This window comes from Camellia sinensis, chromosome 3, assembly GCF_055761805.1.
Source record: "Camellia sinensis isolate YWXY chromosome 3, ASM5576180v1, whole genome shotgun sequence".
NCBI classification, from domain to species: Eukaryota; Viridiplantae; Streptophyta; class Magnoliopsida; order Ericales; family Theaceae; genus Camellia; species Camellia sinensis.
Window position 1 is genome coordinate 145,887,008 of NC_138963.1, and position 26,952 is coordinate 145,913,959.

Sequence of the window (26,952 nt, forward strand, 5' to 3'; positions counted from 1 at the left end):
AAAACCCTCGAGATGTCTCAAGTTGCTTTGGAAGAACTAATGATCAAGAAAGAGGAAGAACTCAAGTGTGCTATGGCTACCATTGGTCTTTGGAACAGAGGATCAAAGACTTTGGACAATATCATTGGATCTTAACAAATTTGTTCTGACAAGAGTGGCATTGGCTTTGGTGGTAAGAAAGAGAAAAAACAGAGTGCTTCCACATCTCATGATACAAGAACTCAAGGAAAGAGAGAACAAAAAATTCCACATGTGGATGGACTTCTCAATCTTCCTAGAGTTGATAAGGTCAAAGAAAAGAAGGTACACTCTGTTTTTATTTGTCATCATTGTGGTATGCATGGTCATATTCGCTCTTATTGTTATGAGTTGCATGGGAGAGTGTCTCATAGAGATGGAAGAAATTTCAACATCTCGTGGGATATGAGACACTTCATTGGTCGTAATGAGGTTAAGTGCCATAATATACCTTGCTATTTTGATGTGCTTGAGACCAAACATGGAGCGAGTTTGTATTTGCCTAGACCTAGAAATAGGAAGTTGGAAACCAAGTCGAGACAGGTTCCCATTGAAAGGGAAGGGAACCACAATGTCAAGACACCACCCAAGAACTGCCATCCTCACAACTTTGTTCATACTAAAGCGGTTTAGGTGAGAAAACTTGACTTGTGTAAATTTGTTTATTAGTTTTAGTTTTTGGGGTTCTGTATGTTTTTTTTGAGTCATGTAGTGTGTGCGTGTTCGTTTTCTGTATTACTTTGTTTAGAAAAAAAAATTAAAAAAAAATCCAAAAAAATTGTCTTAGTATGGTTTTGCAAGCTTGAAATTTTTGAGTGGTCCTTGGTGCATATTGGAATTGATAAGAATATCCATTACATGTTAATATGTGTGTGTTTTCCATGGTCATTACTCATTTTGGAGTGTGTGTTTTTGATTAATATGTCTCATTCTATACACATTCTTGGATTAGCAAATTTTGGAGTCTTCCGCCTTAGTGATCTTTTTTTTCTATGGACTTCTGGCATGGTATCTTTTGTTTTTCTAGAGGAATTGATCGATACTAGCATATCTTGGGTGATGTTGAGTCTCTTAACCACCTTCCATCTTTTTGCATCTCCACGACTTTCCCTTCTGTTCTTTGTAGTCCAGCCATGAGGAAAAGGCTACCTCAGAGTCACCAACCAGGCCATCCTTATTATATCCATGCTTATCTGCTTCGGTTTCCATACTCTTGAGCGTGTCAGCCGCCAATGAGTGTGCAAAAGAATAAGAAAAAGAAAAAGGGAAAGAAAAAAAATGTGCAAAAGAAAGAAAAGAAAAAAAATGTGCAAAAGAAAGAAAAAAATAGGATTCATTGATTGAGGAGGAGCCTCCGCTTTTACTCACCAAATACCCTTTGATTCCTAGTGGTTTGGCTTTCCTTAGTTGTGCTTAGATTCTCTTGCTGGAGGTCCCGCTATCAGATCACAACTAGGATTTGAATCTTGTGTTTGTTGAACTCCAAGAGTCACACACACACTTTTATCATGGGTCTATGCTTTTCACATAATGCATCACTTTCTTCTATGAGGAATCTTCTAGAGGCTGTGCACATTGTATTTTCAAGTAATTATGCTTCTTGGATAATCTTGTGTGTTCTAAGGTACAAATATGACATTTCTTGCTTGCTCCACCGTATTATTTTTGTCGGTTTCTTCTTGTTCATTGTTTTCTGTTTTCAGTGCTTGTGGTTAGTTTTAGTAAGGGGGAGTTTGGTTTATCTTTACAAGAGATAGTTAGCATGAACACTTTGATTTGTTTGGTAAGGGAGATTGGCTTTAGTTGTTTTGCATGTTGCTTTGCATTGGCTTCTTTATTGTTTCCTTCCTGCATGCTACTGTTATTTAGATCATCATATCATTACTTGTGTGGTTTATGCTCTTGGTTTCGTTGTTTGAGTTTTCTTTGTCAATTCGTGACAAAAAGGGAGAGTACTGTCATGTGTCCTTGTGTCCTTGGATTTCATGTTTTCATGCCATGGGTCGGACGGGTGCATGCGTCTTAGTTTTCATCTATTCATGCGACATGTTCTTAAAATCTCCAATTTATATCTATTTATATTTTCATCTCATGCTTCAAGATAATCTTGTCATATGTCTATTGCTTTTTCATATACTCTTGTGGGACTAATAGTTGTTTTGGAGATTGTGACACTAATAACTATTTTGCAGATCATGACCTTGAGAAAGAAGTTGGCTTTTGTTGGCTGCTATGGGTTGGGGTGTTTAGGATTTTATTTGTTAGGTGTGTTTTGTCACGGCATTGCCAAAGGGGGAGATTGTTAGGTTTTTATTCTAGGCAATCCCGTTTGACAAAACTCCTTTCAGTTGTACTTGGTTTTGCCCTTTTTATTTCAGTGAGACTATGAGTGTTTAGATGTGAATCCAACCCGAATTGTGCCTTGCAGAGAAGTTTGTGATGTAAATTCTTTCAAAATTGTCACTTTGCTGATTATGACGGGGGTTGAGCTGCCCGGTCAGCTCGCGGGGTCGAGGGGCAACGCCCCCGAAGAAAAATGCAAAAATGCATTCAAAGTTGCCTGTCCGCTCGAGCGGACATTCCCCCGCTCGAGCGGAGAATGTTGAGTTCCAGAAGTTTGGTGAGTCTGCAAATATACTGTGATCCACGTTTTCACGCTCGAGCGTCCATTTCCCTACTCGAGCGTACATCCTGGTTTGGAACACGTGATATAGTGTCCCCGCTCGCGCGTCCATTTCCCCGCTCGAGTGTACACCCTAGTGCGGAACAGGCAATGTAGAGTCCCCGCTCGAGCATCCATTCCCACGCTCGAGCGGACCTCGCGATTTCAGATTCTATAAATTCACAAGTTGCTCTAAATCTAGGATTACGCCTCCAGATCTTCTTTTTGGGTTCTAGGGTTTATATCTGAGGATATTTTGCTAGTTTTCTTTGATGTTTTGATTGAGTATTCAACTCATGGTTTAAAGAGTATACATTAAAGGATTATTTGTTTATTCTACACAAAAGAGAGAGTTGTTCTTTGGTGGATTCTGAAGAATTCGAGCCTGAACCTTTGGTGGATTCTGGAGTGGCTCATCGTCAAGACAATTCCGGGGTGAAGACGGGGTTGGAAGAGGCACATAGGGGTTGGTTCAATTCGAGCGTGGATTCGCTATGTAATTGAGAGTATACTTGTGTAATTCTTTTATATCTTCTTAGTGGATTGTTTTGTGACTGTTGTCCGTGGTTTTTTTTTATCACAATTGGAGGTGTCCAATTGTGATTTTTTCATGTAAAATCGTTGTGTCGTTTTATCTTGATTGTTTGATTTGGATTATTATATATTGCTTAAAATTGATACATAATCACAAATGAACATCTAGGAAATTTCTAGATTTTTCAAAAAGTATGACAAAGTTTAAATTAAACAAAAATTAACAAAATTATTGCCAAAAAAAAATTAGATAAAAATTTAGGACACTAAAATTAGATTTAAAGCACAAGTCAAAATTAAACAAAGTCTTCAAATCAAAAAAGAGCAATGAGTTCGAAAATATATAAAGAAATAATAATTAATAAATAAATAAATAAATAAACAAGGAATTTTAAAATTTAATTAGAGCACAAAAAATAGATTTAGGGCAGAGAGAGAGGACTCACCGTCGGTGATACAATACCGCACCATTACTTCGTCGCGGGTAGAATTGAACTCGCCGCCCGCTCCTTTTGCTTCCCAGCTAAGAGTTGTATTTGTAATGTGGAATAGTTAAGGGGAAAATACAAGTTAGTGGGATTTTTCAAAATTAATTACATATTAATGATAAACTTTATAAATATTAATAATTAATATTATAAATTTTTCAATATATTTGAATTATTATTATTGTTATTTTTAAACCTTCTGGACTGTAGATTACCTGATCGATGATGCACTGGAAATAAAATTGATAGGATTTTATTATTTACAAACTTCACCCATTATATTTTATAATTAAATTTGTACCCCTAAATTTTTTTGGGCCTTTTGTGTTGTGTGTTGAAACTAAAGAATATTGGGCTGGACTTCGATTTGGGGAACTTACAGATAAGTTTCATACACAAAGTTCATAATCAATTTAGTCCCAAAATAAAATATTTGTACCAATTAGTCCTACATATTTTTAATTGTTACCAAAAAAATCCTTTTTTGAAATTTTTGTTTTTTTTAAAGACGCTTGCATCCCACCACCGTCGGATTTCCGTTAGACGATCATCGGAGACTTGCCAACATCATTGGGAAGTCACTGGAATATCCCCGAAAATTTGCCGGAGTATCGCTGGAATATTCTGAATATCACCGGAAGTCGTCGGAATATCTAGAATATTTGTTGGATGTCAAGAATATCATTGGAGACTCACCGAAATGTCCAGAATATTGCCAAAAAATGAATAAACTAACAGATTAAAGCGAAAAAATATAGCAAAATATGCTAAATATTGATAAACTGAAAGAAGAAGAAAAAATCTAAGAACAAGAAGCAGCAATAATGGAGAAATATATATGTCAGTTTCAATTTTTGTAAGGTTCAAGTAAATAATCTCCAATATTGATAAAACTGCAAAAGTAAGTTTTGAAATTGTAAAATGTTACAATTTCAAAGTATGATTCAATTAAACATTTATTCTTATTAATCAAACTGAAAAATATGTTACGAAACTGCAAAATTTTACAGTTTTAAAGAATGATTCATTTCAGCACCAAAAAAACTAAAATTGTAAAATTTTACAATTTTTACTACTTGTAACTAAAATTCGAAAATAAGTTGTTCAAAACGTGAAGATTTTCTCTATTATAACAGGAAAATAGAAGTGTGTAGTACAAAAAAAGTAAAAAAATTAAGAGATCAAATGAAAGAGACATATAAAAAGATGTTTTTACTCTGACAACCAATTTTTAGTTTAGATATAGCCGGATCTAATGTAGATCTACTCAGATCTAATGTAGATTTACATTAGACTTGAGTAGATCTACTCATCTTCTTCTTCGGAAATTCATCTCTTTCGCTGTCGGTGAATGCGAAGTAAAGAGTTGATACTCGATGGTTGTCGGTGAATCCTAATCAATGGTGGTTGCCCCGATGACTGTAGATTAGAAAGAGAAAGAAAAGAAGGAAAGTGTGGTCATGGTCATGGTCGTGGTTGTCGTCGATACCAAAGAAAGAGAGATAAAGAGAAGAAGTAATGTGTAGGGAAAGAGAAGAAGATAAATGAATATAGGACTTTTGGATCTATACAAAAGATTTTGGGATTAACTAGAATATACACTTTTTGAAAAGGACTTATGGGTAATCTGCCCCTTCAATTTTAGGCTACTAATATTACATGGGTAATTCTATTTGTACTCAAATATTAACTCAGTACATCCAACAAAAATTTTAAAATTTTACTTCCTATTATATCTTAATGTAAATTTACTAATAAAAATAATACACATTAAACCTTAAAATAATTTTTTTTTTCTCATGGTACGCCCTAATTACTTATGTATATTTTTCATATTCAAGTCTCTTCATCTTCTTTTCAAAACTTTAATTATTATTTTGTTTTTTTTTTTGTTGTTGATAAATCAAAGTTTTAATTATTTTTTATTCATCTTCTTCTTCACCATTATCATCAAGTAATGTTAGAGATCCCAAATATTTTATCAACATTTTTACCAAATGTCTCATATTGGTGTGGGACCCACATGGAACCCACATGGTATGGTCCCACACCTATGTGAGATATTTGGTAGAAATATTGGTAAAATATTTGGGGTCCCTAACATTTCTCTATTTCTTATTGTGTTTTTATTTACAAATAGAATAAAATTTAAATAAAATCAAACAATAAATGTGAATAATAATAATTTTTTTTAAGCAATCCATCACTCAATTATGTGTGTACTCAACACTTTATATCACCCGAGACAAAACGTGATCGAATTTCATGTCGCTGAACACAGACATTCTCTTGAACATCTCTTCTCTGCTCAAATTTTCATTTACAGCCACTTGCAATATCAAATCTAACACCCCCTAGAAATTAATGTTCATCCACAATTCCATACGCCTTACAATCTCAAATCTTCGATATAAAATCGTCTCCTTCAACTATATAAAGCTTTGGATTTTTGCTAAATGTAATGAGTTTCCCTTTCCGTGGCTCTTCACTTGGTTCTGAAACCAACGCACCAAGAGCAACAAAGACCTCTATTACTACTCAATACATCACAGACAACTAGATAATTTTTTAACTTACCCTTGTTCAATATATCATCCACCATTCTCTTCCACTGAAGCTCTGCAACTTGCCCTACATCATCAAACATGGAAGATATTGTTTAAGAAATCTGTTTAAGAGTTTTTAAATGGTGGAATTTAATATTTTTGATTTATTTATTATTTTGGTATATTATAAACTATTATTTTATCTTGAAGGGTAATTTGTAAAAAGACATAAAATATATTAAGAATAAATTATAATTTTAAATAATTTAATAAGAAACACTAAGAAATTAAGCGTATTGAATAATTTTTTAAGTGTGAATAGAAAATATTTGGAGATCTAATTTTTGTAAGAATTTGCGGGCCCAAGATGGCCGGCCTTTAATGCTTCAAACGTAGGTCAACCTGACTGCTAGAGCAAACTAATGGCTCCAATGAACCCAAAAAATTCCAACAGTGATGTAATGGTTATCTTTCATTCGAGCTTTAATTTCCTGCCCCCACCTCCCAAAAAAGAAATCTATAATTTGAATCCATTTTTATTTGGTGTAAAAAAAAAAAAAAAATGACATGTTGAATAAATTGTTTAAGAAATGTTCAATATTGCATAAAAAGAAAGGTGTCGTAGTACGCTTTGACTTTCATATCATTATTATGCCATTTCCATCATAATCTCATGAAAAATATTTTCGATAAAATCAATTGAATATAAATAAATAATAAAATAAAATATAAGAAATTTCTTATGAAAATTTTATAAAATTAATATAGATTGTGACCGAGGCCTATGTTTAAAAACTGTATTTTTAAGATTGAATTTCGCTCTCACCTCTAGTGCTTGCAATTAATGGACATCTTACCTTTAGGATACAACGATCACCCCACACAGAAATTGTACAACTTGTTGTGTATGCAACGAACCAATTTGTGTCATGCACTCTCTCTTATATACTCGACTAGACATAATGTATAAATCCTAAACAAACCTTAACTTATTCATCAAAGTTATAGAATGTGATGGTATTTATAGAAGTACTCGTGACCTTTAAAATGGTTATATCTCTTGGGTTCATATCCTTTCATACGAATAGACACCATGAAGGATTGCATCCTTTCATTCAAATGGAGTCAATTCTCATTTGCTTCTAAAATTTTCCAATAATCCCCCACATGAATGAAATTGATGGCACAATGAAAATGAAATGCAGATACTAACAAAAAGAGTACAAAATGGAAATTTCCAACATTAGGATAGGTAATTTTTGGCTTTAAACCTTCCTTAGTGAAAGACTATTGGACTTATTAACTAACCAGTGGACGTGATGCCTTGAACTGTTCAGTCGTTTATGTAAACCAAGACAATAGAATTCATACAAAATATCTCCAAAAATAGCTTGGTTCGTTCGGTTGTGCCCATTTTGGCCTTGGGTAATTCTTGGTTTTCATGAGTGCTTTAGAGAATTCAATCTTATCAATTCTCCTAGAAGTGGCCCCTTCACAATCAAACAGGTGATTCTTATTTCGAGTCTCTTAAATACTTTGCTTGAAAAATACCTCTCTAGGTTTTTCAAGATATAAGTAATCATAAAAGCATAACTTATCCTAAGTCTCCTGCATACAACACATGTTGCAGATATCACTCTCATCATAGGAATGGATAGGAGATAGACTCCCTTATGCTGTGTTTGGTTGGTGGATTTAGAAATAGATTTGGAAAGGGAAAGGGAAAAGATATGTAAAACTAGGTGAAATTTAGGTATATTTTATTCACATTTCACCTACCTTTTCCATTTTTCTTTCCAAATTCCTCCTCAAATCCCCCAACCAAATACAACGTTAGTGATTTCTAGTGAGTCATCAATAATTTGGATGTCTCTGTGAACCTAGATTTTGGGATCTCTAGTCAGGTAAGTTGGGTTGCCATTATGGCGACTCAAAATTAACAGGTTTCAATCACATACCCCTCAATGAACTTTCTCTCATTTATTCTCTGGTCAAACCTTTTATTTAGCGGCCACTATTTTCTGTTTGACTTTCTTTGTATATCATTGGGTAAGTTAGTGGATCCACTTATATTGTTTTCAAACAATACTCAGAGAGAAAATGTCTTACGATATTAAGTCTTTGAATATATCAAGACTTATCGTTATTCTATGCAACTCTCATAGTTAAAATTAATTAATGGACATAGAGATGTTCCCTAAGAGTTAACAAAGTCATTTTTGTTTTAACTCTAGCTTTGTCCTATAGAAAGAATTAGGATGGGTAATACTAGAGATATCAAATTTTCTACCAAATAAATTACCAAATGTCTCACATGGGTGTGAGGTCCGCAATTTGGTGGATCGCACACTCATGTGAGACATTTGGTAATTTATTTGGTAGACAATTTGCTATCTATATCATTTTCCAATTAGGATTCTTTGTGGACCTACCATTGGAACTATTATTTTAGTAAAATCGTCCAAGCACCCCCACATTTCAAGTACTCTAAGAAAAATTAATTTCCTTGCTAGGATATTTACCACACGAAAATATCAATACACTCCCATAATTCTGATATAAATCAAAACATAATATCCATGACTTATTCACTATGATGTGCTCGAATAATAAAATTCTAAATCAAAATTTATGAAATAGAAAACCCAGAATAATTATGAAGTCAGAATTAATGCTTAAACAAAATCATATCCTCATAAAGATTTTGCTCAAGAACCAAACAATTCAAAAACTTCATTTGATTGTATAAATCCCTACAATGTATTTAAGAAAAAATATTTGTACAATGCATTCACGAAAAAATACTTGTACTGTGACGCCCCAAAATTTTGGGACATCATAATAAGGTTTAAAACTTAAAATCAATTTTCTTAATTAAGAATCCCCATCAATGTTGCCACCAAATTTACCATCATCCATTAATTACAACACCAAAACTAAAAGTTCTTAAATTACAACTCCAGCCAAACTTAAAACTTTGTCTTAGTACACAAATAAAAAAAAAAAAAAACTAGAGAAAAACTAGAAAACTCAGAAAAATGGTTCATGGAACTTTGGCATGCTTCAAGCTAATCAGAGCTGAATGTTGCCTTCCAACACCTCGGTGTTTCCTTTGGTTTCTTCGGTACCTGGCATGAAATGCCAGGGCAACGAGGATGCCAATGAGCGACGAGCTCAATAAGATACTACAACCCGAAATACCCACCCCGATAATAATACCCACAATGAATAATGCGTAGTAACAGAATAACATGTAGCATTTAATAAGCATGATAGGAATGCCATCAGTTGAAATAATAACAATAGATAATGAATAAATAAAAAATGACAAACAGAGGTAGCATTTCATCATAGGGAAAAAGGCCCACTTTTTTTTTTATTTTTTTAAATTCTCATAGATTTAGTTTATCAGATAAGTTTAAGTAACTCCCCGCGGAGCACTATTTCCATTCAACCACTAAGCAATGGCCACGGGCAATTCTGACTCCCCCTTGGTCAAATATTCAAATGTTACTTACAGTAACTACCAATGATGCCCACACACGGTTTGCCCTAAGGGAACGATCTATGTTGTGACGCCCGCACCACCAACCTTATATCACCTACACCGATAAGAGCCGAAATACCTTCCCGTGCCATGTTAGGGTTCGCAACTCACTTGCGCAAGATTCTAGACCGGGTTCACCCCATCACTTTTATATGTTAATGTATCATTGGTTAAATTTCGTGTCTCTTTACTCGTTGAGATATTTACAATAATTCAAAATTTAATTACCAATAATGTTATACCAACTCATTAAAATCCGAACATAAAATATTACACATGTCACACAATAATAAACAATTGTACGAAATTTAAATAAATAATTTATACAGTTCTAAAATTCGTGAAAATGTACAAAATATTCAATAAATATGTTTAGGTCATTTTTCAGAAAGAATTTCCCAAAAATAAGTTATAAATAAACAATTGAAGAGATAATTTTTGATTCCTCCTTAATCTGTCAAAATTTTCAAAATGTATATCTTGCAATTAAAATTATAAATAAATTACTTATACAACGCTAAAATTCATATAAATCTACAGAATACTCAATAAACATGTCATGGTCATTTTTCAGAAAGCATTTTCCAAAAATAAATTATAAATAATTCTTAAAAATTTCAAGAGTGTTTATGACACAGATTTATCACATTTTCTTAAATTAATTCCATACTTAACTTTATAAATCAATTCCATGATCTAAAAATTTATTATGAAACTAAACTTCTCAAATTTCATTTTTTGCTTAGAAATTATCAGATTTGGTCTAATATAAAATTTTTAATGATTTTTCAAACACATAATAAAATCTGCCTATAGCTCCAGATTTGGTTAAAAATTTATATAAATTTGTATAAAACTCAATAATTGTTGAAAACTTTTGTGGATGAACTAAACATCATTATCAACAACTTTGTAGAAGAAATCATCTTCAAATTTTGAGTATAAAATTTTCTAAAAATTTGTACAACTTTCTGGCAGATTTAAAGGGCCAAATAACATCTTCAATAATCTTTTTAATGGCATAAACTACACATGCAAGTCCAAATTTCACAATATTATCAGGATTTTCAGATTACCAATATTTAATATACCATCATAAAATTTTTATACAATTATAAATAAAATCTTATCTACAAAAAAAAAAAGAAGAGGATTGAGTGGGTTTTCTTACTATGTTAGGTTGCCAACGATTTATTGTCCGAATTTGATTTATGATTCTGATCGTAAGATATGACCGTCCTGGCCCCATGATCGTCTTGCTGAAATTTCACATTAATCGGACGTGATCTCACCGTTGATCTCCCATTGGATTCTCTTAGAACTTTTAGTTGTTGACCATCATCTTAGACTTAGAATTTGCAAGATCTAACCCCAAAAATGGATTCTACATGTTGAAAAACCTAAGGGTGGTCATCCCCAAAGTCATAGGACCACTCGATTAACCTAAAGTTACTAGGATGCACCGTAGCACCATGGGCCGAGAAATGCTGGATAAAATTCAATTATCTTCTCCAACAGCCATAGCATGCACGAACAGAAAGACCAAAAATAAGATTTTTCCTCCCGTCTCCGACTTTTCTTCGAGCCATTTTTCAGACTCCATAACTTTCTTAATTCTTAACGGTTTTACTTCATTCTTTCGTCAATCTCTTCAACTTACTTCGTACTTCATCTTACATAACCTATTTTTTTCACTTCTTTTCCGGAATGAATGGTTTTGGCATACCGAAAGTAAGCCGAAAACCAAGTTTTGAAATTCAAAATAAACTTCTCTAACTTTGTTTCTTTCTCCTCCATCTTCCTTCTTCTTCTCTTTCTTCACCTACAACACTTTGTGAATGGTGGTTCTAGATGATAATGGAAATAGGTGATGGTGGTGGTGGCGGTCCGACGGTGCGCCAATGGTAGTGAAGTTCGCGGGTTGGTTGTTCGGATGGTGATAGTATGGGTTGAGGCCATGGCTATGGAGGTCGGGGGAGGAGGAAAAACATAGATAAAGAAGGAGAAAGAGAGTTTTGAGAATGAGAGGTGGAGGGAGAGGGAGAACCGAGAGGGAGAGATATATGAAACGGATAGAGAGAGATATCAAATTGGAAGAGAAGCACAATGAGGAAGATGAAAAGAAATTAAAAAAAAGGAGAAATTGAACACTTGGTGGTATGGCATCAGCATGTTCACCACGTTTTGTTTTCGTAATGAGAATGATAGCACGTGGAAGGTAGGGGGTGAGAAAACATGGGGAGCAAGCCCATGGTTTTTGATTGGGTTTTAGTATAGAAAATATTAGGTTCCAGTGTAATTTGATTACAAAAAAATATAGAGAAAAATATAATAAAAATATCATACGGTTCAGAAATTAATATTGAGTAATAATATAAAGTCAAATATATTTTATTTTATTTTATTTTATTTTGAATAAATTTTCAGTATAAAAATATACAGACTATTAAATTCAAAATATTGTGAATAATTATTTAAGAAAATTAAAAAAATATATATTATTTTTATTATATAAAAATACGGGGTTTCACATGTACCTCCAAATTAATATTCAAACTCTTAATTTTGAGTACTTCTTGTTCGAGTTTCTGTGGCTAACTTGTCATAAATCTTGATTAGCAGATAATTTTGCTTCTCTTCCCCACATTTGTGATAATACAAAAATTAACACAAAAAATAGGGGTATAAATTTGGCCTGGCCCGGCCTATGTCGGGCCTCGTGGGCTCTCGCCAAAATTTGAGCCGGGCTGGGCCGGCCGACGGGCTAGAAAATTAGGCTCAAGCCCCGGCCCAAGGGGTATTTGGGCCTTGGGTGGGCGGGGCCGGTGGGCTCAGGCTTGGGCTGGGCTAGAACTTATTTTAAAATTTTTTTTCTTTTCTTTTCACCAAAATTTTATTTTTTTCCACTAAAAATGACACTAGGCCTCAGGTGGGCCGAGCGGGCTAGGCCTTGAGCCGGGCTTTGAGTGGGCCATGAGCGGGTCGATGGGTCGGGCCACAGTCCGGCCTAGGTGGGTTGGTCCGAGCTTCAAAATGATGGCCCAGGCCCAGGCCTAGGGTCTTGGGTTGGGCTTTGGCCTAACCGAGCCTAATTAGGGTAGGCCCACTCTGGGCCTCGGACGGGCTTCAGGCCGCCCACAGGTCGCGAGCCATTTTTACACTCCTAACAAAAAACATAACTAATTTTCAAACAAGTATCACTGTTACAACTATCAACACACACTCATGACAAATGTGTATTTGACGCAAGACATATATCATACATCATTCCATCAGTTTTATCACGCATAAATAAACCCCACGAAGACTAACTACTCACTCTTAAATTACGGGTTTATACTAAACACAATATGCGCTTTTTATGCTGTCAAAACAATTGGATACCTATTAAAGCATATAAAAGTAATTTTCAAATTGATTATTAACAAAATAATAATCAAAAACAAAAGTTTCATCAATCCACTTCTAATTAAATGGAATGACATCACTATTTAAACCATCATGTTTAACCTTTTCTAGTGTCAATGATCACTTTGACGTTGCAAGAATACAATTACCACAAGTAAACGAAAGGTTATTTATAAAGGAAATATACTTATCCATACTCTAGAGAAAATTCAACGGTAATGTCATCTTCATAATCACAAATTAATTAAAAATTTCATAAACTTTTAAATAAGATTTTATTTAAATCCCAAACATAGCATTGAAATAAAATTGGTCATATTTTTTTTTTAAAATTTTAAAAACGCCATAGCAACATGATGTCGTAAAAACTAATTCCAAATTAATTGAAAATACTCAAATTAATACACGCTCATTTACAGAGCCCACATATCAATTTATCATTCTCAATAATATGAAGTTAATTTAACAAAAATAACATGAATTCACATCTGGACATACATATAATACGCATCACACAAAAGAATGGGTCACATGAATAGATTAACATATATAAATTTATCACGTACAATACCACAAATTAAGATAAAAAAGTTCTCAAACCACAAACAAATTTGAGTGTAACTAAAATAACACAATTGTTTTTAATTTAAAACCAAAGAAGACAAAACACCATGAAATGGATTTAAAAGAAATTCGAAATTTGAAATTCCAAACACCACAAACAAAAAGTCACTTCCTCGTGTGTATTAACCATTGCCTACTGTTCGTAAAAGCATTACTTGTGACTTTATACTTTGTTCATAGTTGCAAATCAACAATACTCAAATCGATTACAGCAAATCATTTAATCAGAAAAAGACTAGATCAACACACAATTAGAATTTTTGTTTCAAAGAAAACTGTTTTTATAATATAAAATAATTAGAAATTTGTATAACAAATTACACAGATGAAAACCAAATAAATTATACCCATTCATTCTAAAATTGTTCACAACTGATTAAAAAAAATACAGAATACAAAGACTGTTTCACTCTCTCATGTAAGTAAACAATTGAACACAAACATTAGAAGATATCAGGATATCACAATTAAAAACCTGTATAAAACTTTATACAGACATACTAAATAAATAAACAGTTTTAGACACAAACGGATTTAAACATAATATCGCAAGACGAAATAAAATGATGCATAAAGCAGAAAATCAATGTCTTAAAAGACAAGAAATCGATTCGGAAAGAATAACAACCGAATTACTTCTATAGGTTTTCCTTTTGGCCTATTGGTCTCTTAGTAAGGAAAAGAAAGAACAAGGTCCTATCTACAGCACATAATATGAAAGAAGAGTATCATACACACAATAGAAATAAATTCTATTTCGAATAAATACTAGTAATCTTTAAAAATATGAAGAATATAAACACAGATTTAGTATTAATCATAACACTGATAAAGAAACAAATTCCATAAAATAATACCATATCAAGAGAACCAATATCCAGAGAACCAGAAATACTGACAAACAAATTATATAAATCTAGAAACGAAAACAAATTTGATCGAGATTTGTGTTAGACACAATTTCAGATAAAAACCATCAACATTTATGGATTCTATTACTAGTGAATAAAATCAGACAATACTAAAAGTTTTACTCTAAACAAGAAACATATTATAATAATCTCCCTAACCCAAGTTTGCTTAGAAAACCAGTCTTGGAAAGGTAATCCTCTGAGTCATGCAGAAAAACGATTTGCAAAAAATTAATTTAACCAAAAGAATTAATCGGTATCACTACATATAGGGAAAATTATATCTTAAAATTGTAGGAAAAATATTTTCGGTAAAATCAATTTAATGCAAATAAATAATCAAATAAAACACAAGACATTTCTTACAAAAATTTTGTAAATTTAATACACATTGTGACTGAGGCCAATGTTTGAACTCTGTGTCTTGAAGACAGAATTCCGCCCTCGCCTCTGGTGCTTGCAATATTAATGGACATCCTGCCTCCAGGACACAACGATCAATCCACACAGAAATTACACAACTTTCTATGTGTACAACGAATCAATTTGTGCCATGCACTCTTTCTTATATACCCGACTAGACATAATGTATGAATCCTAAAACAAACCTTAATTTATGCATCAAAGCCATGGAATGAGATGGTATTTATAGAAGTACTTTCCAACACCTATATTCCAAATGTTTATCCAAATCAACCTAAAACAAAAGAATCTATTATTTTTTTAGAAATATTTAAAGTTTCAAAAAAAATTTTAAAAAAAAATCATAAAACTAGTAGAATTTTTTAATATAATTTTTTTAAAAAAATACTTTTTGCAAATTTAGTCTTACAATGTTTTTGTTCAAATTCATCAACTTCACATTTAAACCAACTTCAAACCAATGTGTTGAGATGGAAAATGGAGCTGCTTGTATTAATGTCCAGAAAATGATTTTTGGGTTAGTAAGCACCATAGATTGTTTCTTGGATTAGCGCACCGACAATACCAAGTCTGACAAATCATTTCACAAATGAAATTTAGAATTGTGGCTAATACATGACCATGTGTTAACTTTAAACAATTGAATTATAAGACTGAGTAACCTTGAAAATTGTCGTCGTTGGTAGGTATGCTTCTCACATAGGATTCAACTTTTGAGATGAGGCCGCAAAAAAGAAATTTCTTCGTAGTCTCGGCGTGACCTAGGAGGGGACTAGTCGATGTGCATGTAAGTTGTGTGAATGTCCAAGTAGATGAGAAGGAAAATATTGACGAGTACTTCAAAGAAAAGTGGCCATCTCATGAAGGTCCTAGGATATATCTATCGAAGAATAAAAGCAAAGAAGGCTTTTAGCACTCGCAAAAAAGTACATATATGATTAATTTTCGTGGTGACAGTGACCTGAAGTACATTGTCAAGCCCATCCTGTAACTTTCATCATGTGTTGAATCAGAAAGCTTGTCATTAGTGATTATTATATGAGGCAGGTAGAAACTTGCTTAACCAAAGTATGAAAATCATTTCCTAACTTGAGAAAATTAAGATATTCTTAATGTGGCATTGTCAACAGGTTGTTAATAAAGACTAGACCTACTTCAATGATGTCATTGTTTATTTTTCAAACACAGCCTACAGAGTTTTCTTGTTCTTCCTACATTGCTCCTGCAGCTTAGAATGATATATAAACCAAACCAAACAAAACCAAACCTTAAGTCCCATCAAATGGGATAGCCCAGAATGATATATACAACCGCAAAACTATCTCATTCCTAGAAAGCTGACTCTACGCATATATTTACCTAGGATGCTTCTGCAGCCTATGTTAGCATGGGTTTTGGGAGCAGCTGTTCTTGCTGCTGCTACTGTTGCTGCCGCCGCTGAAACCTCATCTGGTTGCCCAACTAGTTGTGGTGCCATTAACATCACGTACCCATTTGGCACAAAGGAAGGATGCTACATGGAAGAACATTTTCATGTTTTTTGTGACCACTGCTCCGACCCTCACAAGCTGTATTTAAATACAAGTGAGGGTAGCATAGAGATCACAGACATACTTCTTTCTGGTGAATTACACATATCATCCTCGATAGCTCTTGATTGCTAAAACAAACAGGGTCTTCAGGTTTCCAACAACCAAATCTCAGTCAGATCCGGCAAATTCCCCATCTCAGTCACCCGAAATAAGTTCATAGCCATAGGCTGTGACACCTACGGTGTTATTGAGGGTTTTGAGGGACGAAACTATAGCACGGGTTGCTTGTCACAATGTGACAGTATCGACAACGTGATCAACGGCTCTTGTTCTGGCATTGGCTGCTGTGAGAAAAGTATCCCAATGGAAGTGACAAGTTTCAAATTCAATGTCAGTAGCCATGACAACCATACTCGTGTTTGGGAGTTCAATCTGTGCAGTTATGCTTTTGTAGCCGAGGAAATGAATTATACCTTCTCTTCTATAGATCTTGCAAACTTACAAAATAGATCAATGGTTCCAGTGGTGCTTGATTGGGCAGTAGGGAACCAAAGATGTGATGAAGCCAAAAAAAATCTAACTAGTTTTGCTTGCAAGGCTAATAGCAACTGTTATGACTTTGACAATGGTCCTGGGTATCGCTGCAATTGCTCCCAGGGATATGAAGGGAACCCTTATTCTCCTGATGGTTGTACAGGTAACAACAACTATGTTGAAAGCTTTCAATTTCTTCTTAGCATTGATGCTATGATTTATATACTGTATCTATTGAATTTGACATCAAAGATCAAACTTGGTGGTTCTTCGCTTCAGATATTGATGAATGCGTTATTTCAAGCCCAAGTCCCTGCAACATCATATGCCACAATTTACCTGGTACATACAGTTGTTCTTGTCCAGAGGGCTATGAAGGTGATGGAAGAACAGATGGATTAGGTTGCAGTCCAATTCCAGATTCCAACAACATCCTTCCCTTGATTAAGATTGAACTGGGTAGGTACACCTACACCCACATGCTTTTAATTATATTATTGTCAGAAGATTAAATTTTCATCAATGTTCAACCCATCAATGCTTGTGATTTGGACTCTCATCTTTAGTTTGAAGTTTACAGTCCCCAATTATTGATGCAAAGATAAGAAGCACTTTGAACATGATATATCTCCAGTTTCATGGCATCTTCATTTCAGCAAACTAACGTTTAAGTAGAAAGCTGAACAACCAATTCTCTCATCTTATTTTTCCATTTTCATGTATTGGTTGTGTTTGGTAAGTCAAAGAAGAATGGAATTGCAAAAAAAAAAAAAAAAAAATTGTCATCCAAATATGGCTGAACACTACAAGAATTTACACATTTGGCGACCACTTTTGCCGACCAAAAAAATTTTGGTCGCAAACAAATGACATTTGGCAACCAAATTTTAATTAGTCGCGAATGATCATTATTTTTGGCGACCAAAAAATGAGTTGGTCGCAGAAAGTGGTATGCATTTGCCGACCAACTATAAATTTGGTCGCGGAAGGTCACATAATTTTTGGCGACCAAAAACTTATTTTCAGCAACCAAAAAAAATTAGTCGCCAAATTTATACTTTTTGCGACTAATATTTTAGTCACTGTTGATTGAGATTTGGCGACTAAAAAAATTTGTTGGCGAAGGTACCTTTTCTGCGACTAATATGGTCTTTTGGTCGCCAAAAGTTTGGGAGGGAGATTTGACTTTTATAGAGGCGGGAATTGAAAATTTTTGGCGACAAAAAAATTTGGTCGCCATTACTAAAACGACGTCGTTTTAAAAATACGCATTCACCTTCACATGCTCTCTCTCTCTCTCTCATTTCCTTTTGTTTGCATCGCTCTTCTACTACTGATTACCCCAACCCACTCCATCCACCAGCTCCAGCTATGAAAAAGCATATACATACACTTTCAAAACCCATATCATAAATTTCTAGGGTTTGAATTTTCAAATGCAAATCCATTCTTCTTCTTCTTCTTCTTCATAGATTAGAGAGAGAGAGAGAGGGTGTGATAAATTGAAATTGATAATGCCAAGGCAGAATCGGGTTGTGGAGGGTTTGATTCCCGGATCCTGCAAGATCCGAAAGAGGGGTTGCTCTTCGTCTTCGTCCTCTGTGTTGCAGAATTACCAATTCAAGCGGGCCATTTTGGTGGGTAAGCCTCCGGGATCCAGATTGAGCACTCCGGTTCCGTCTTGGAGGACGACGGCGGCGGCTTTGGATTCTCGCAAGTACGCGCCGTCGCAGAGCGGTGGTGGGAGGTCGAGGCCGGTGTCTGCGAGGAAGCTGGTCTGTTCTGTTCTGTTCTTACATATATATGTATTTGCATTAGTTATATGGATTCATGATGTTTGAATGTGAATATTTTGTGATGTATGTGTAGAGATTTCGACGTTTCTTCATGCTTGCGAGGGCGATGCAGTGACTAAGCTCACCAATGAGAAAATACCTTACTTTAATGCTCCAATTTATCTTCAAAACAAGACCCAGATTGGCAAAGTTGAAGAAATTTTTGGTCCCATCAATGAATCCGTGAGTCCTTATTTTGCCATTCATTCTTTTTTGTGGTTTGAAGTTTTTTGTTGTTTTTAGTTTTGGAATCAGATCAGACATGATTTCTGTTTTGCATTTCTGTTAATGGTAGTACTTTTTAGTTAAAATATTAGCTGAATCCCCCCATTTTAAAGTCTGGAGCAAAGTTCCAGTTTGTTTGGGGAAATGGTTCTCAAACTTCAATAGCAAAATTTAACTAGTCAAGAATACAGTTTTAAAACTACAAAATTAGTGTGATAAAGTATTTTATCGATGCAATTGAAAGAAAAAAGTGTGTTATTGATGGGGGAGAAATATCCTGTTTTGCTTAGAATAAAATTTGGGCTGTTAATATTAACTTTCTGAAATGTGAAAATGTGGGTTAGAATGCTAGGTATTTGCTTGTCCAGCTTGATAACTTGTTCTGTGGCTCTTTTCTCTTTTGGTAGGTTTTATAAACAGAGTGAGGCCCAGTTTTATAGGCTTATTCCTCACCCAGTTGTGCTATTTACATTAGAAAATTTCTCATTTTGCATATGTGATATCTAGCCATACTATTAATTTTCCATTAGATCAACTAATTGTCATCAATTTACATTTTATCTTTTCCTTCTCAAGGAGTTGTCTATTTAGTTCTTGACTTCCTAACCTGTCTGTTATGTGGTTGGCGGCTCTGTTGGGTGATGCCTTGATTACAATGCAAGATGCTAAGCTTCCTTGGTGGAAGAAACTCATGTTTCTCCCAGACTTAAAATATTCATAATAAATGGGCATTTGAATGTGCTATGTAAGTATTTTACCGGCCTTTGCTAAAGTTCTTTTGTCAAACGCAATTGGTACACATTTCAGCATAGCTTATAATGTTTGCCTTGATGTTGATGTTTCTGATACAACCATGGCAGTACTTGGTCAAATTAATATACGTTTCTTTTTTACATCCAATAAAAAAAGGTCCGGCAATCTGTCATGTGTATGGTTCTATATCCCACATCAATTGGCCAAATTAATTTTAACCATGGGCTATGGAATAACACCAAGTATGGGTGGGCTTTTGAATGGCCAGCCCCTTGAGTTAAGTGGTCTAAAGCATTAAATCTTTTTATAAATAAAGATCGCTATGTTGTTGAATTGGCCCGGTTTGCTAAGGAATTGATAATTTATCCAGTTCAAGTCAATGTGTTGTAAAATGGTTGGTTCACATGTGATTTTTTATCCCAATGGTGTACCGGGGTGAAGGGCCAAAAACCAATTCAAACCAGCTGGCGTGCTACATACCAGCTGGTATTCTAAGCCTTAGAACCTGATGATTAGTGTTGCACATGATGTTGCTCAAATTAGGTTGTTTTGAATGCCTTAGAACCTTCTTTATAGTTAATTGATCATGCTTTATAGTGTCAATGGGTGATCTGATAAAATTGTTTATTTATTCCCTGAAACAAATGTTGTGACTGGCAGGACATGCTTCCAATTTTAACGGAACTTCGTCATGCATTGGATATGCAAGTAGCGCTTGAAAACCATGTTGAGGAAGGAAGCTTCTTTAAGGTTGGATGTCGGTTTTGGTGTTATTTTGTGGAATATTGCACTTTAACTCTCCACTTCTTTACTTAGTTTGCATGTATTTTATTGGTAATGTGCATGTCTCATAATTTCCTTTTTCCTTTTTCTTTACCAAATACTATTTTAATTGTGATCACTATTTTAATTGAACCAATACAGGCTGGATAATTATGTAATAGGCTATGGAATTAAGATTGCCCCCTTCTCCTTCTCTCTGTCTTTTGTTTTTTGTTTTCTAATCTTAAAGTCATATATATATATATACATATATTTGTATGGTATATGATTCTTGATTTTCTAGTTCAATTTATCTCACTGCTGGTAATTCTACCTTGGTTGTATTAAAGAATAGATTGAAACAACAATATCAATATCAATCTTCTACTTGCATACTGTTATATAAGTTATATGACTGCAATTACGGCAATTGAAAGTTTGGACTTTTCATAAAATATTAAAAGATAATTTAATCATTACAACTAGATGAGTTGGAAAGAATTACTGCAATTGAAAGTCTGGACTCTTCATAAAATTGAAGGATCATTTAATCATTACAACTAGATGAGGAAGTGAAAAGACATAAATTTCTCATGGGGTGGTATGAAAGTTAGAAAGTTGAATTAGGAAGGGGAATTGCAACGAGCTTGAGTGGATAATATCCCTATCTGATATTATTTGGCAAATTTTAGTATTAGATATTTTAACGATTAAATATGTGATGATTCCTTCTGTCTGTCTGTCTGTCTCTCTCTCTCTCATTTATTTAATTAACTGGTTTTGAATTGTGAGGCTTGTTTTCTCAATTGTGTTAGGAACCTATCAACTTTATTGATTTTTTTTTCTGCATTGGGTTAATAAAGATGTGACATGATTTATCCAATACTAGAGATCTGTGGAATGCTCCAATTATTCTTATTGCAATAAACCATAACAAGTACTTAATCATAAGATGATCTTGAAGGCAAACAACTTAGTTCTACCATCACCTATATAGTTTTTGAATCATATTAAATCAATTCTTCACCGTAGTGTGGCTAAGGTCGGGCATTTGAAGAGTATGACAAGAAATTATGGAGATGGACATCTTCACATTATTTGTCTCTAATTTTAATTTTGATTTCTTTTGCTATGTAGTTAGTCATGCTATAAATTTTTATTTTATTGTCTCTTTTTCCTCCTTTTTTGGATATATCCACCAACATTTACACATCTCTTGCCAAATTGAATTATATATTATATGATTAATGTGCAGATCTTGAGAGAGTACATGGATTTACTTTTGGGGACAGTCTTGATGATAGTAAGAAAAGCAAGTGGCGTCACTTCAGAGCAAGGCTTAACAGGGTAGTGAACTCTCAAATATGATGTTTTCAATTTTTTGCGAACTAAATAGCCATCATGATCCCAAAAAAGGAGCGGAGAATAAATGACAAAGGAAAGCTACCATCTGTCATATGCCTGTAGCATTTCCTGAACCTTAAATTTTTTCCCTTCAATTATCAGATCAGTTCTGCAAATCCTTTACTGTGGCATTTCTCAAACCCTTGTCTCTCTCTTTCTCTCTCTCTCTCCCCACCACCCCACCACCCAAAAGAGATTATTGTAGTTGGTGTAGAAAATGATATTGTTTCTCAATTCAGAATTGCAAAAAACACGCACACACAAGATACACAGATATTGCATCGTGTAGACAATTTTCAAGTGACTCATTTATTATTGTCAGTTCATTTTTTCTCAATGTTGAAGATTGCACACGAAATGCATGTCCATGTTGACTCTCTCTTACCATTTGAATGTGTCCAATGGATAGTGAAATGGACTGCTGTACATTCCCATTTATGTAGCATCTTCTCCACCTGGGCATTAAATGTATGTTATTGGTGATTTGTCTAACTGTTTAAACTATCTATGTTCCCCATGTTAGTATGTTTACACCAATCTCTCAAAAACTTCCAGTGAAAGACTCGTGAAGCAGGCTCAACCCGTTGTTGTTTGTGTTGTTTAAGTTGCTTCTACAACAAATTACTTCTTTTCTTTTTTTTAGGTGGTCATTTGTGTACTGTTTTTTTGTCATTTTGAATAAGATTTTGAAGTCTTGTTTTATTGGTTGGATGAACAAAAACTGTTACTTGTTCATGAATTTCGGTAGTTGAACTTGTGTTGTAACCTTTCTTGCTTGAATTTATATTTATGCCAGGTCTCGATGTGGTTCGCACTGATAGGACTCTAGTTTTCTATGAAAAGCAAGAAAACTTGTCAAAACTTTGGGACATTCTTGCTGTCTATGCATGGTTTGATATAGATGTAGGCTACTGTCATGGTAGGTAGTCAAATGATGACTTCAATAAAATGTAGAAAATGATCAATTATGATAATAGTGGCACTAGAAGACATACTATTCAAGATTTCTGGAATAAACAAAAGCTGTCAACTGCTGACAAAACAGAGCCTGAAATAGAATTATATACCAAGTTTTCATATAATCTAGTTGAACATAATGGCGAAAACAATTAATATACAACAACTTGTGTACCAATACGATTGTTCTAAAGATGTAAATTGTTATGCTCTGAGAAATTTAGTCAAAATTGTTCCATTTTTAGTGTTTAAGCAATTTCTCTGTCCTATTACTGATGAGATTCTTGAGCAGGTTCGAAGTCGGTTTTATCTTTAAAATCTTCCAGCTCTTTTGGGATGTAGTTGCATACTGTTTCTCTCTGTATATTATCAATTGTATTCGACTGTAAAAATTTTAATATGCATACTATCAGTTATAGCTATTGTAGTTTGTATTTGAATGACATGTGTTGTAATTTCCAGTTACTTATGACATGTGTTGTTATTTGAAATTTTAAAGCGAGCAAATTTCAGATGCACTGAGAGCTCTGTTGGGGTGGAGACACAACTTAATAATTTGGCGTCAGTTACCCAAGTTATTGATCCAAAGCTTCATTTTTGTTAGTCAATAAAAATTTGCTCCAAATGTATAACGTTAGTTGGTGGCAACTTTTTTAAATTGGGTCGGTAACTAATGAATAAATTACCAAGACATAGAAACAAGGTTTTAGAGTTGAGAAAACATAAGAGATAAAGTCATAGGTAATTCTGGTAGGTTTTAGAGTTGTATGGATGCAATTAGGACACTTATACTTGATGTATTAAAAATAAATTTCAGAAAGACTCAATTTCAGTATGTACAGGGAAATGATTCATTGGCATTATGAGTTTAATCTGTCTTCCAACACTGCAGGCTTATTTCAATGTACCTGACGGAGATGAGCCTCTGGCTTTGGACATGGGGAGTATGGGAAAAGGTCAAGTATGGATTAATGGTCAGAGCATTGGAAGATATTGGACAGCGTTCGCAACTGGTAATTGCAATGGACATGGGGAGTATGGGACAGGGTCTCTTTGCTTGATCAAGCACAAGGCTGATGCTTGGTGAAAAGAACATGCTTGGTAAAAAGAACGATCAAGCACAAGGCTGATGCTTCAAAACCATATATATTCCTTCCTGTTTTCATGGCATCTTTATTGTATAGAAAATATTTGGTAGACTACTAGTTATTTTTTTCGGTTGATGTACATGGATAAAAATTTTAAACATAATAACAAGTATTTATTATGTCTTAAATTTTTATGCTAGATGAAATATGTAGTTTGGAATTATTTGTGGATGAAAACTTATAATAGTTGCTGATTTTAATTAAACAGGTTCAGAAATGGTTGATCTATGTATTTTGTTGAATGTTCATGATTCAATTTATTTGTTGGTTTGAATGATTTTTTCAAATTACAGATTATATTGAATAAATTGGATGGATTATTATAAATTACAGGTTTATTTTGTTGGATGTTAGTCGCAAAATGTCACAATTGGCGACCAAAATTTTTAGTCGCGGAATGTGACAATTGGCGACCAAACTAATTTTGGTCGCAGAATGTCACAATTGGCGACCAAAATTTTTGGTCGCGAAATGTCACAATTGCTGACCAAACTAATTTTGGTCGCAGAATGTCACAATTGACGACCAAAATTTTTGGTCGCGAAATGTCACAATTGGCGACCAAACTAATTTTGGTCGTGGAATGTGACAATTACCGACCAAGAAATTTGGTCCGCAAAAGGCGACTTTTCGTGACCAAAGTGTTTTAGCGACAAAACGGATTAGTCGCAGTAAATAAATATTTAGCGACCAAAAATTTAGTCGGCAAATGCAACTTTTCCCGACCAACGAAAATTTTGGTCGCGAATTACTTTTGCCGACCCTCAATTAGCGACCAAACTAGTGACAAAAAAAATTGGTCGCAGATAATTTTTGCCGACCAAAAATAGACTTTTAGCGACCAATTTTTTTGTTGCCAAAAGTGTTAATTCTTGTAGTGGAAATTGCACCCAGAAAATGAAATGTATAAACTAGATTCATTCTAGGTGTTGTGCATTCCACACCAAATTTAAATCTATGATACACTTCATTCTTGGGGCTTAGTAGCTTTTTCGTTTGATCATAAACGAATTTGAAACTTGAATTCTCAATATTGACATCTCCATTCCAATCCCTACAGGCATAAGCATAAGCATATCATTGCTACTTTTTGGTGGCTCCTGGCTATATTGGGGGTATAGGCAAAGGAATATCATCAATCTCAGAGAGAAGTTCTTTCAGAAAAATGGTGGGATCATGTTACAACAACAACTTTCCATACGTGAAGGATCAGTACAGTCCGCTAAAATCTTTACTGCAGAGACCCTTAAGAAGGCAACAAACAACTACCATGAAAGTAGAATCCTGGGCCAAGGTGGCCAAGGAACAGTCTACAAGGGAGTATTACCAGATAACACCGTAGTTGCCATTAAGAAGTCCAAAGTAGCAGAACAAAGCCAGTCCAGATTGAGCAATTCATTAATGAAGTCATAATTCTCTCCCAAGTCAACCATAGGAATGTTGTGAAACTCCTAGGGTGTTGTTTGGAGACGCAAGTTCCTTTACTAGTCTATGAATTTATTACCAATGGGACTCTCTATGACCACATACACACTGTAGGTGGCACATCCTCAATAACATGGGAGAATCGTTTAAGGATAGCAACAGAAACTGCAACGGCCCTTTCATATTTGCACTCTGCCGCTAGCACTCCTATCATTCATAGAGATGTTAAGTCCACTAACATACTATTAGACAACAATTACATTGCAAAAGTATCCGATTTTGGCTCTTTGAGGTTGATCCCCGTGGACCAAACTCAATTAACCACATTGGTTCAAGGTACACTTGGTTACTTGGACCCAGAGTACTTCCAAACAAGCCAATTGACTGAAAGGAGTGATGTTTACAGCTTTGGGGTTGTCCTTGTGGAATTGCTAACCGGCAAGAAAGCAATTTCTTTTGACAGGCCTGAAGCAGATAGAAATTTAGCAATGTATTTTATTTCATCAATGAAAGAAGATCACTTGCTTGAAATTGTTGATGAACAGGTGATAAATGATGCAACGACTGACCAACTAAAGGAAGTCGCTATTTTAACAAAGAGATGCTTAAGAGTGAAAGGTGATGAAAGGCCAACCATGAAGGAAGTGGCCATGGAGATAGAGGGATTGAGAATGATGGAGAAAAACTCATGGTTAAATGACAAGAAAAATTTAGAAGAGACTCAGTATTTGCTTGGAGATCAACTTTCAGATGCTTATAGTGGTGGCACTAGTATGAGCAATTCAGCAGCTTGTGATAGCATAGAAAAACATGTCATGTCACCATTTCATAGTGGACAATAAGGTGTTACTTATGATGGTCTATGTTCATTAGATGTTTTGTAATATTTTTATTTCAGCCAATTTGTCAAATAACCCTGTGAATTGTTTGGAATATTTGGTTATATATGCTGAGGTTGAATTTGTTTGATTTTATACTTTGAGCATCAAATGTTTTTCTTGAAAGGTAGTTATTGATGCAAATCCTGTCTTTATGTATCAGACGAATAATGAATAATAAAACTTTGCAGTTTGGAGCACATCTACACACTCTATAAATGAAGCACCATCAGTACCACTTTACCTTTTCATTTCATCGTCACAAACAAATGATTTTATCGTCGTTTAAAAGTCCAGCTGATGCAGTATGGTTAGATAACAAGTTGATGGATCAATTT

At 34.3% G+C, this 26,952-nt stretch overlaps 1 pseudogene across 1 annotated transcript; it reads left to right on the top strand.

Moving 5' to 3' along the window:
* The first annotated feature begins 16,525 nt into the window (after positions 1–16,525).
* On the top strand, positions 16,526–26,685 carry LOC145821899 (wall-associated receptor kinase 2-like; annotated as a pseudogene). Its single transcript, XR_014363358.1, has 4 exons — positions 16,526–16,696; positions 16,835–17,390; positions 17,507–17,686; positions 25,372–26,685. The product of XR_014363358.1 is annotated as a wall-associated receptor kinase 2-like (transcript).
* The last annotated feature ends 267 nt before the right edge of the window (positions 26,686–26,952 follow it).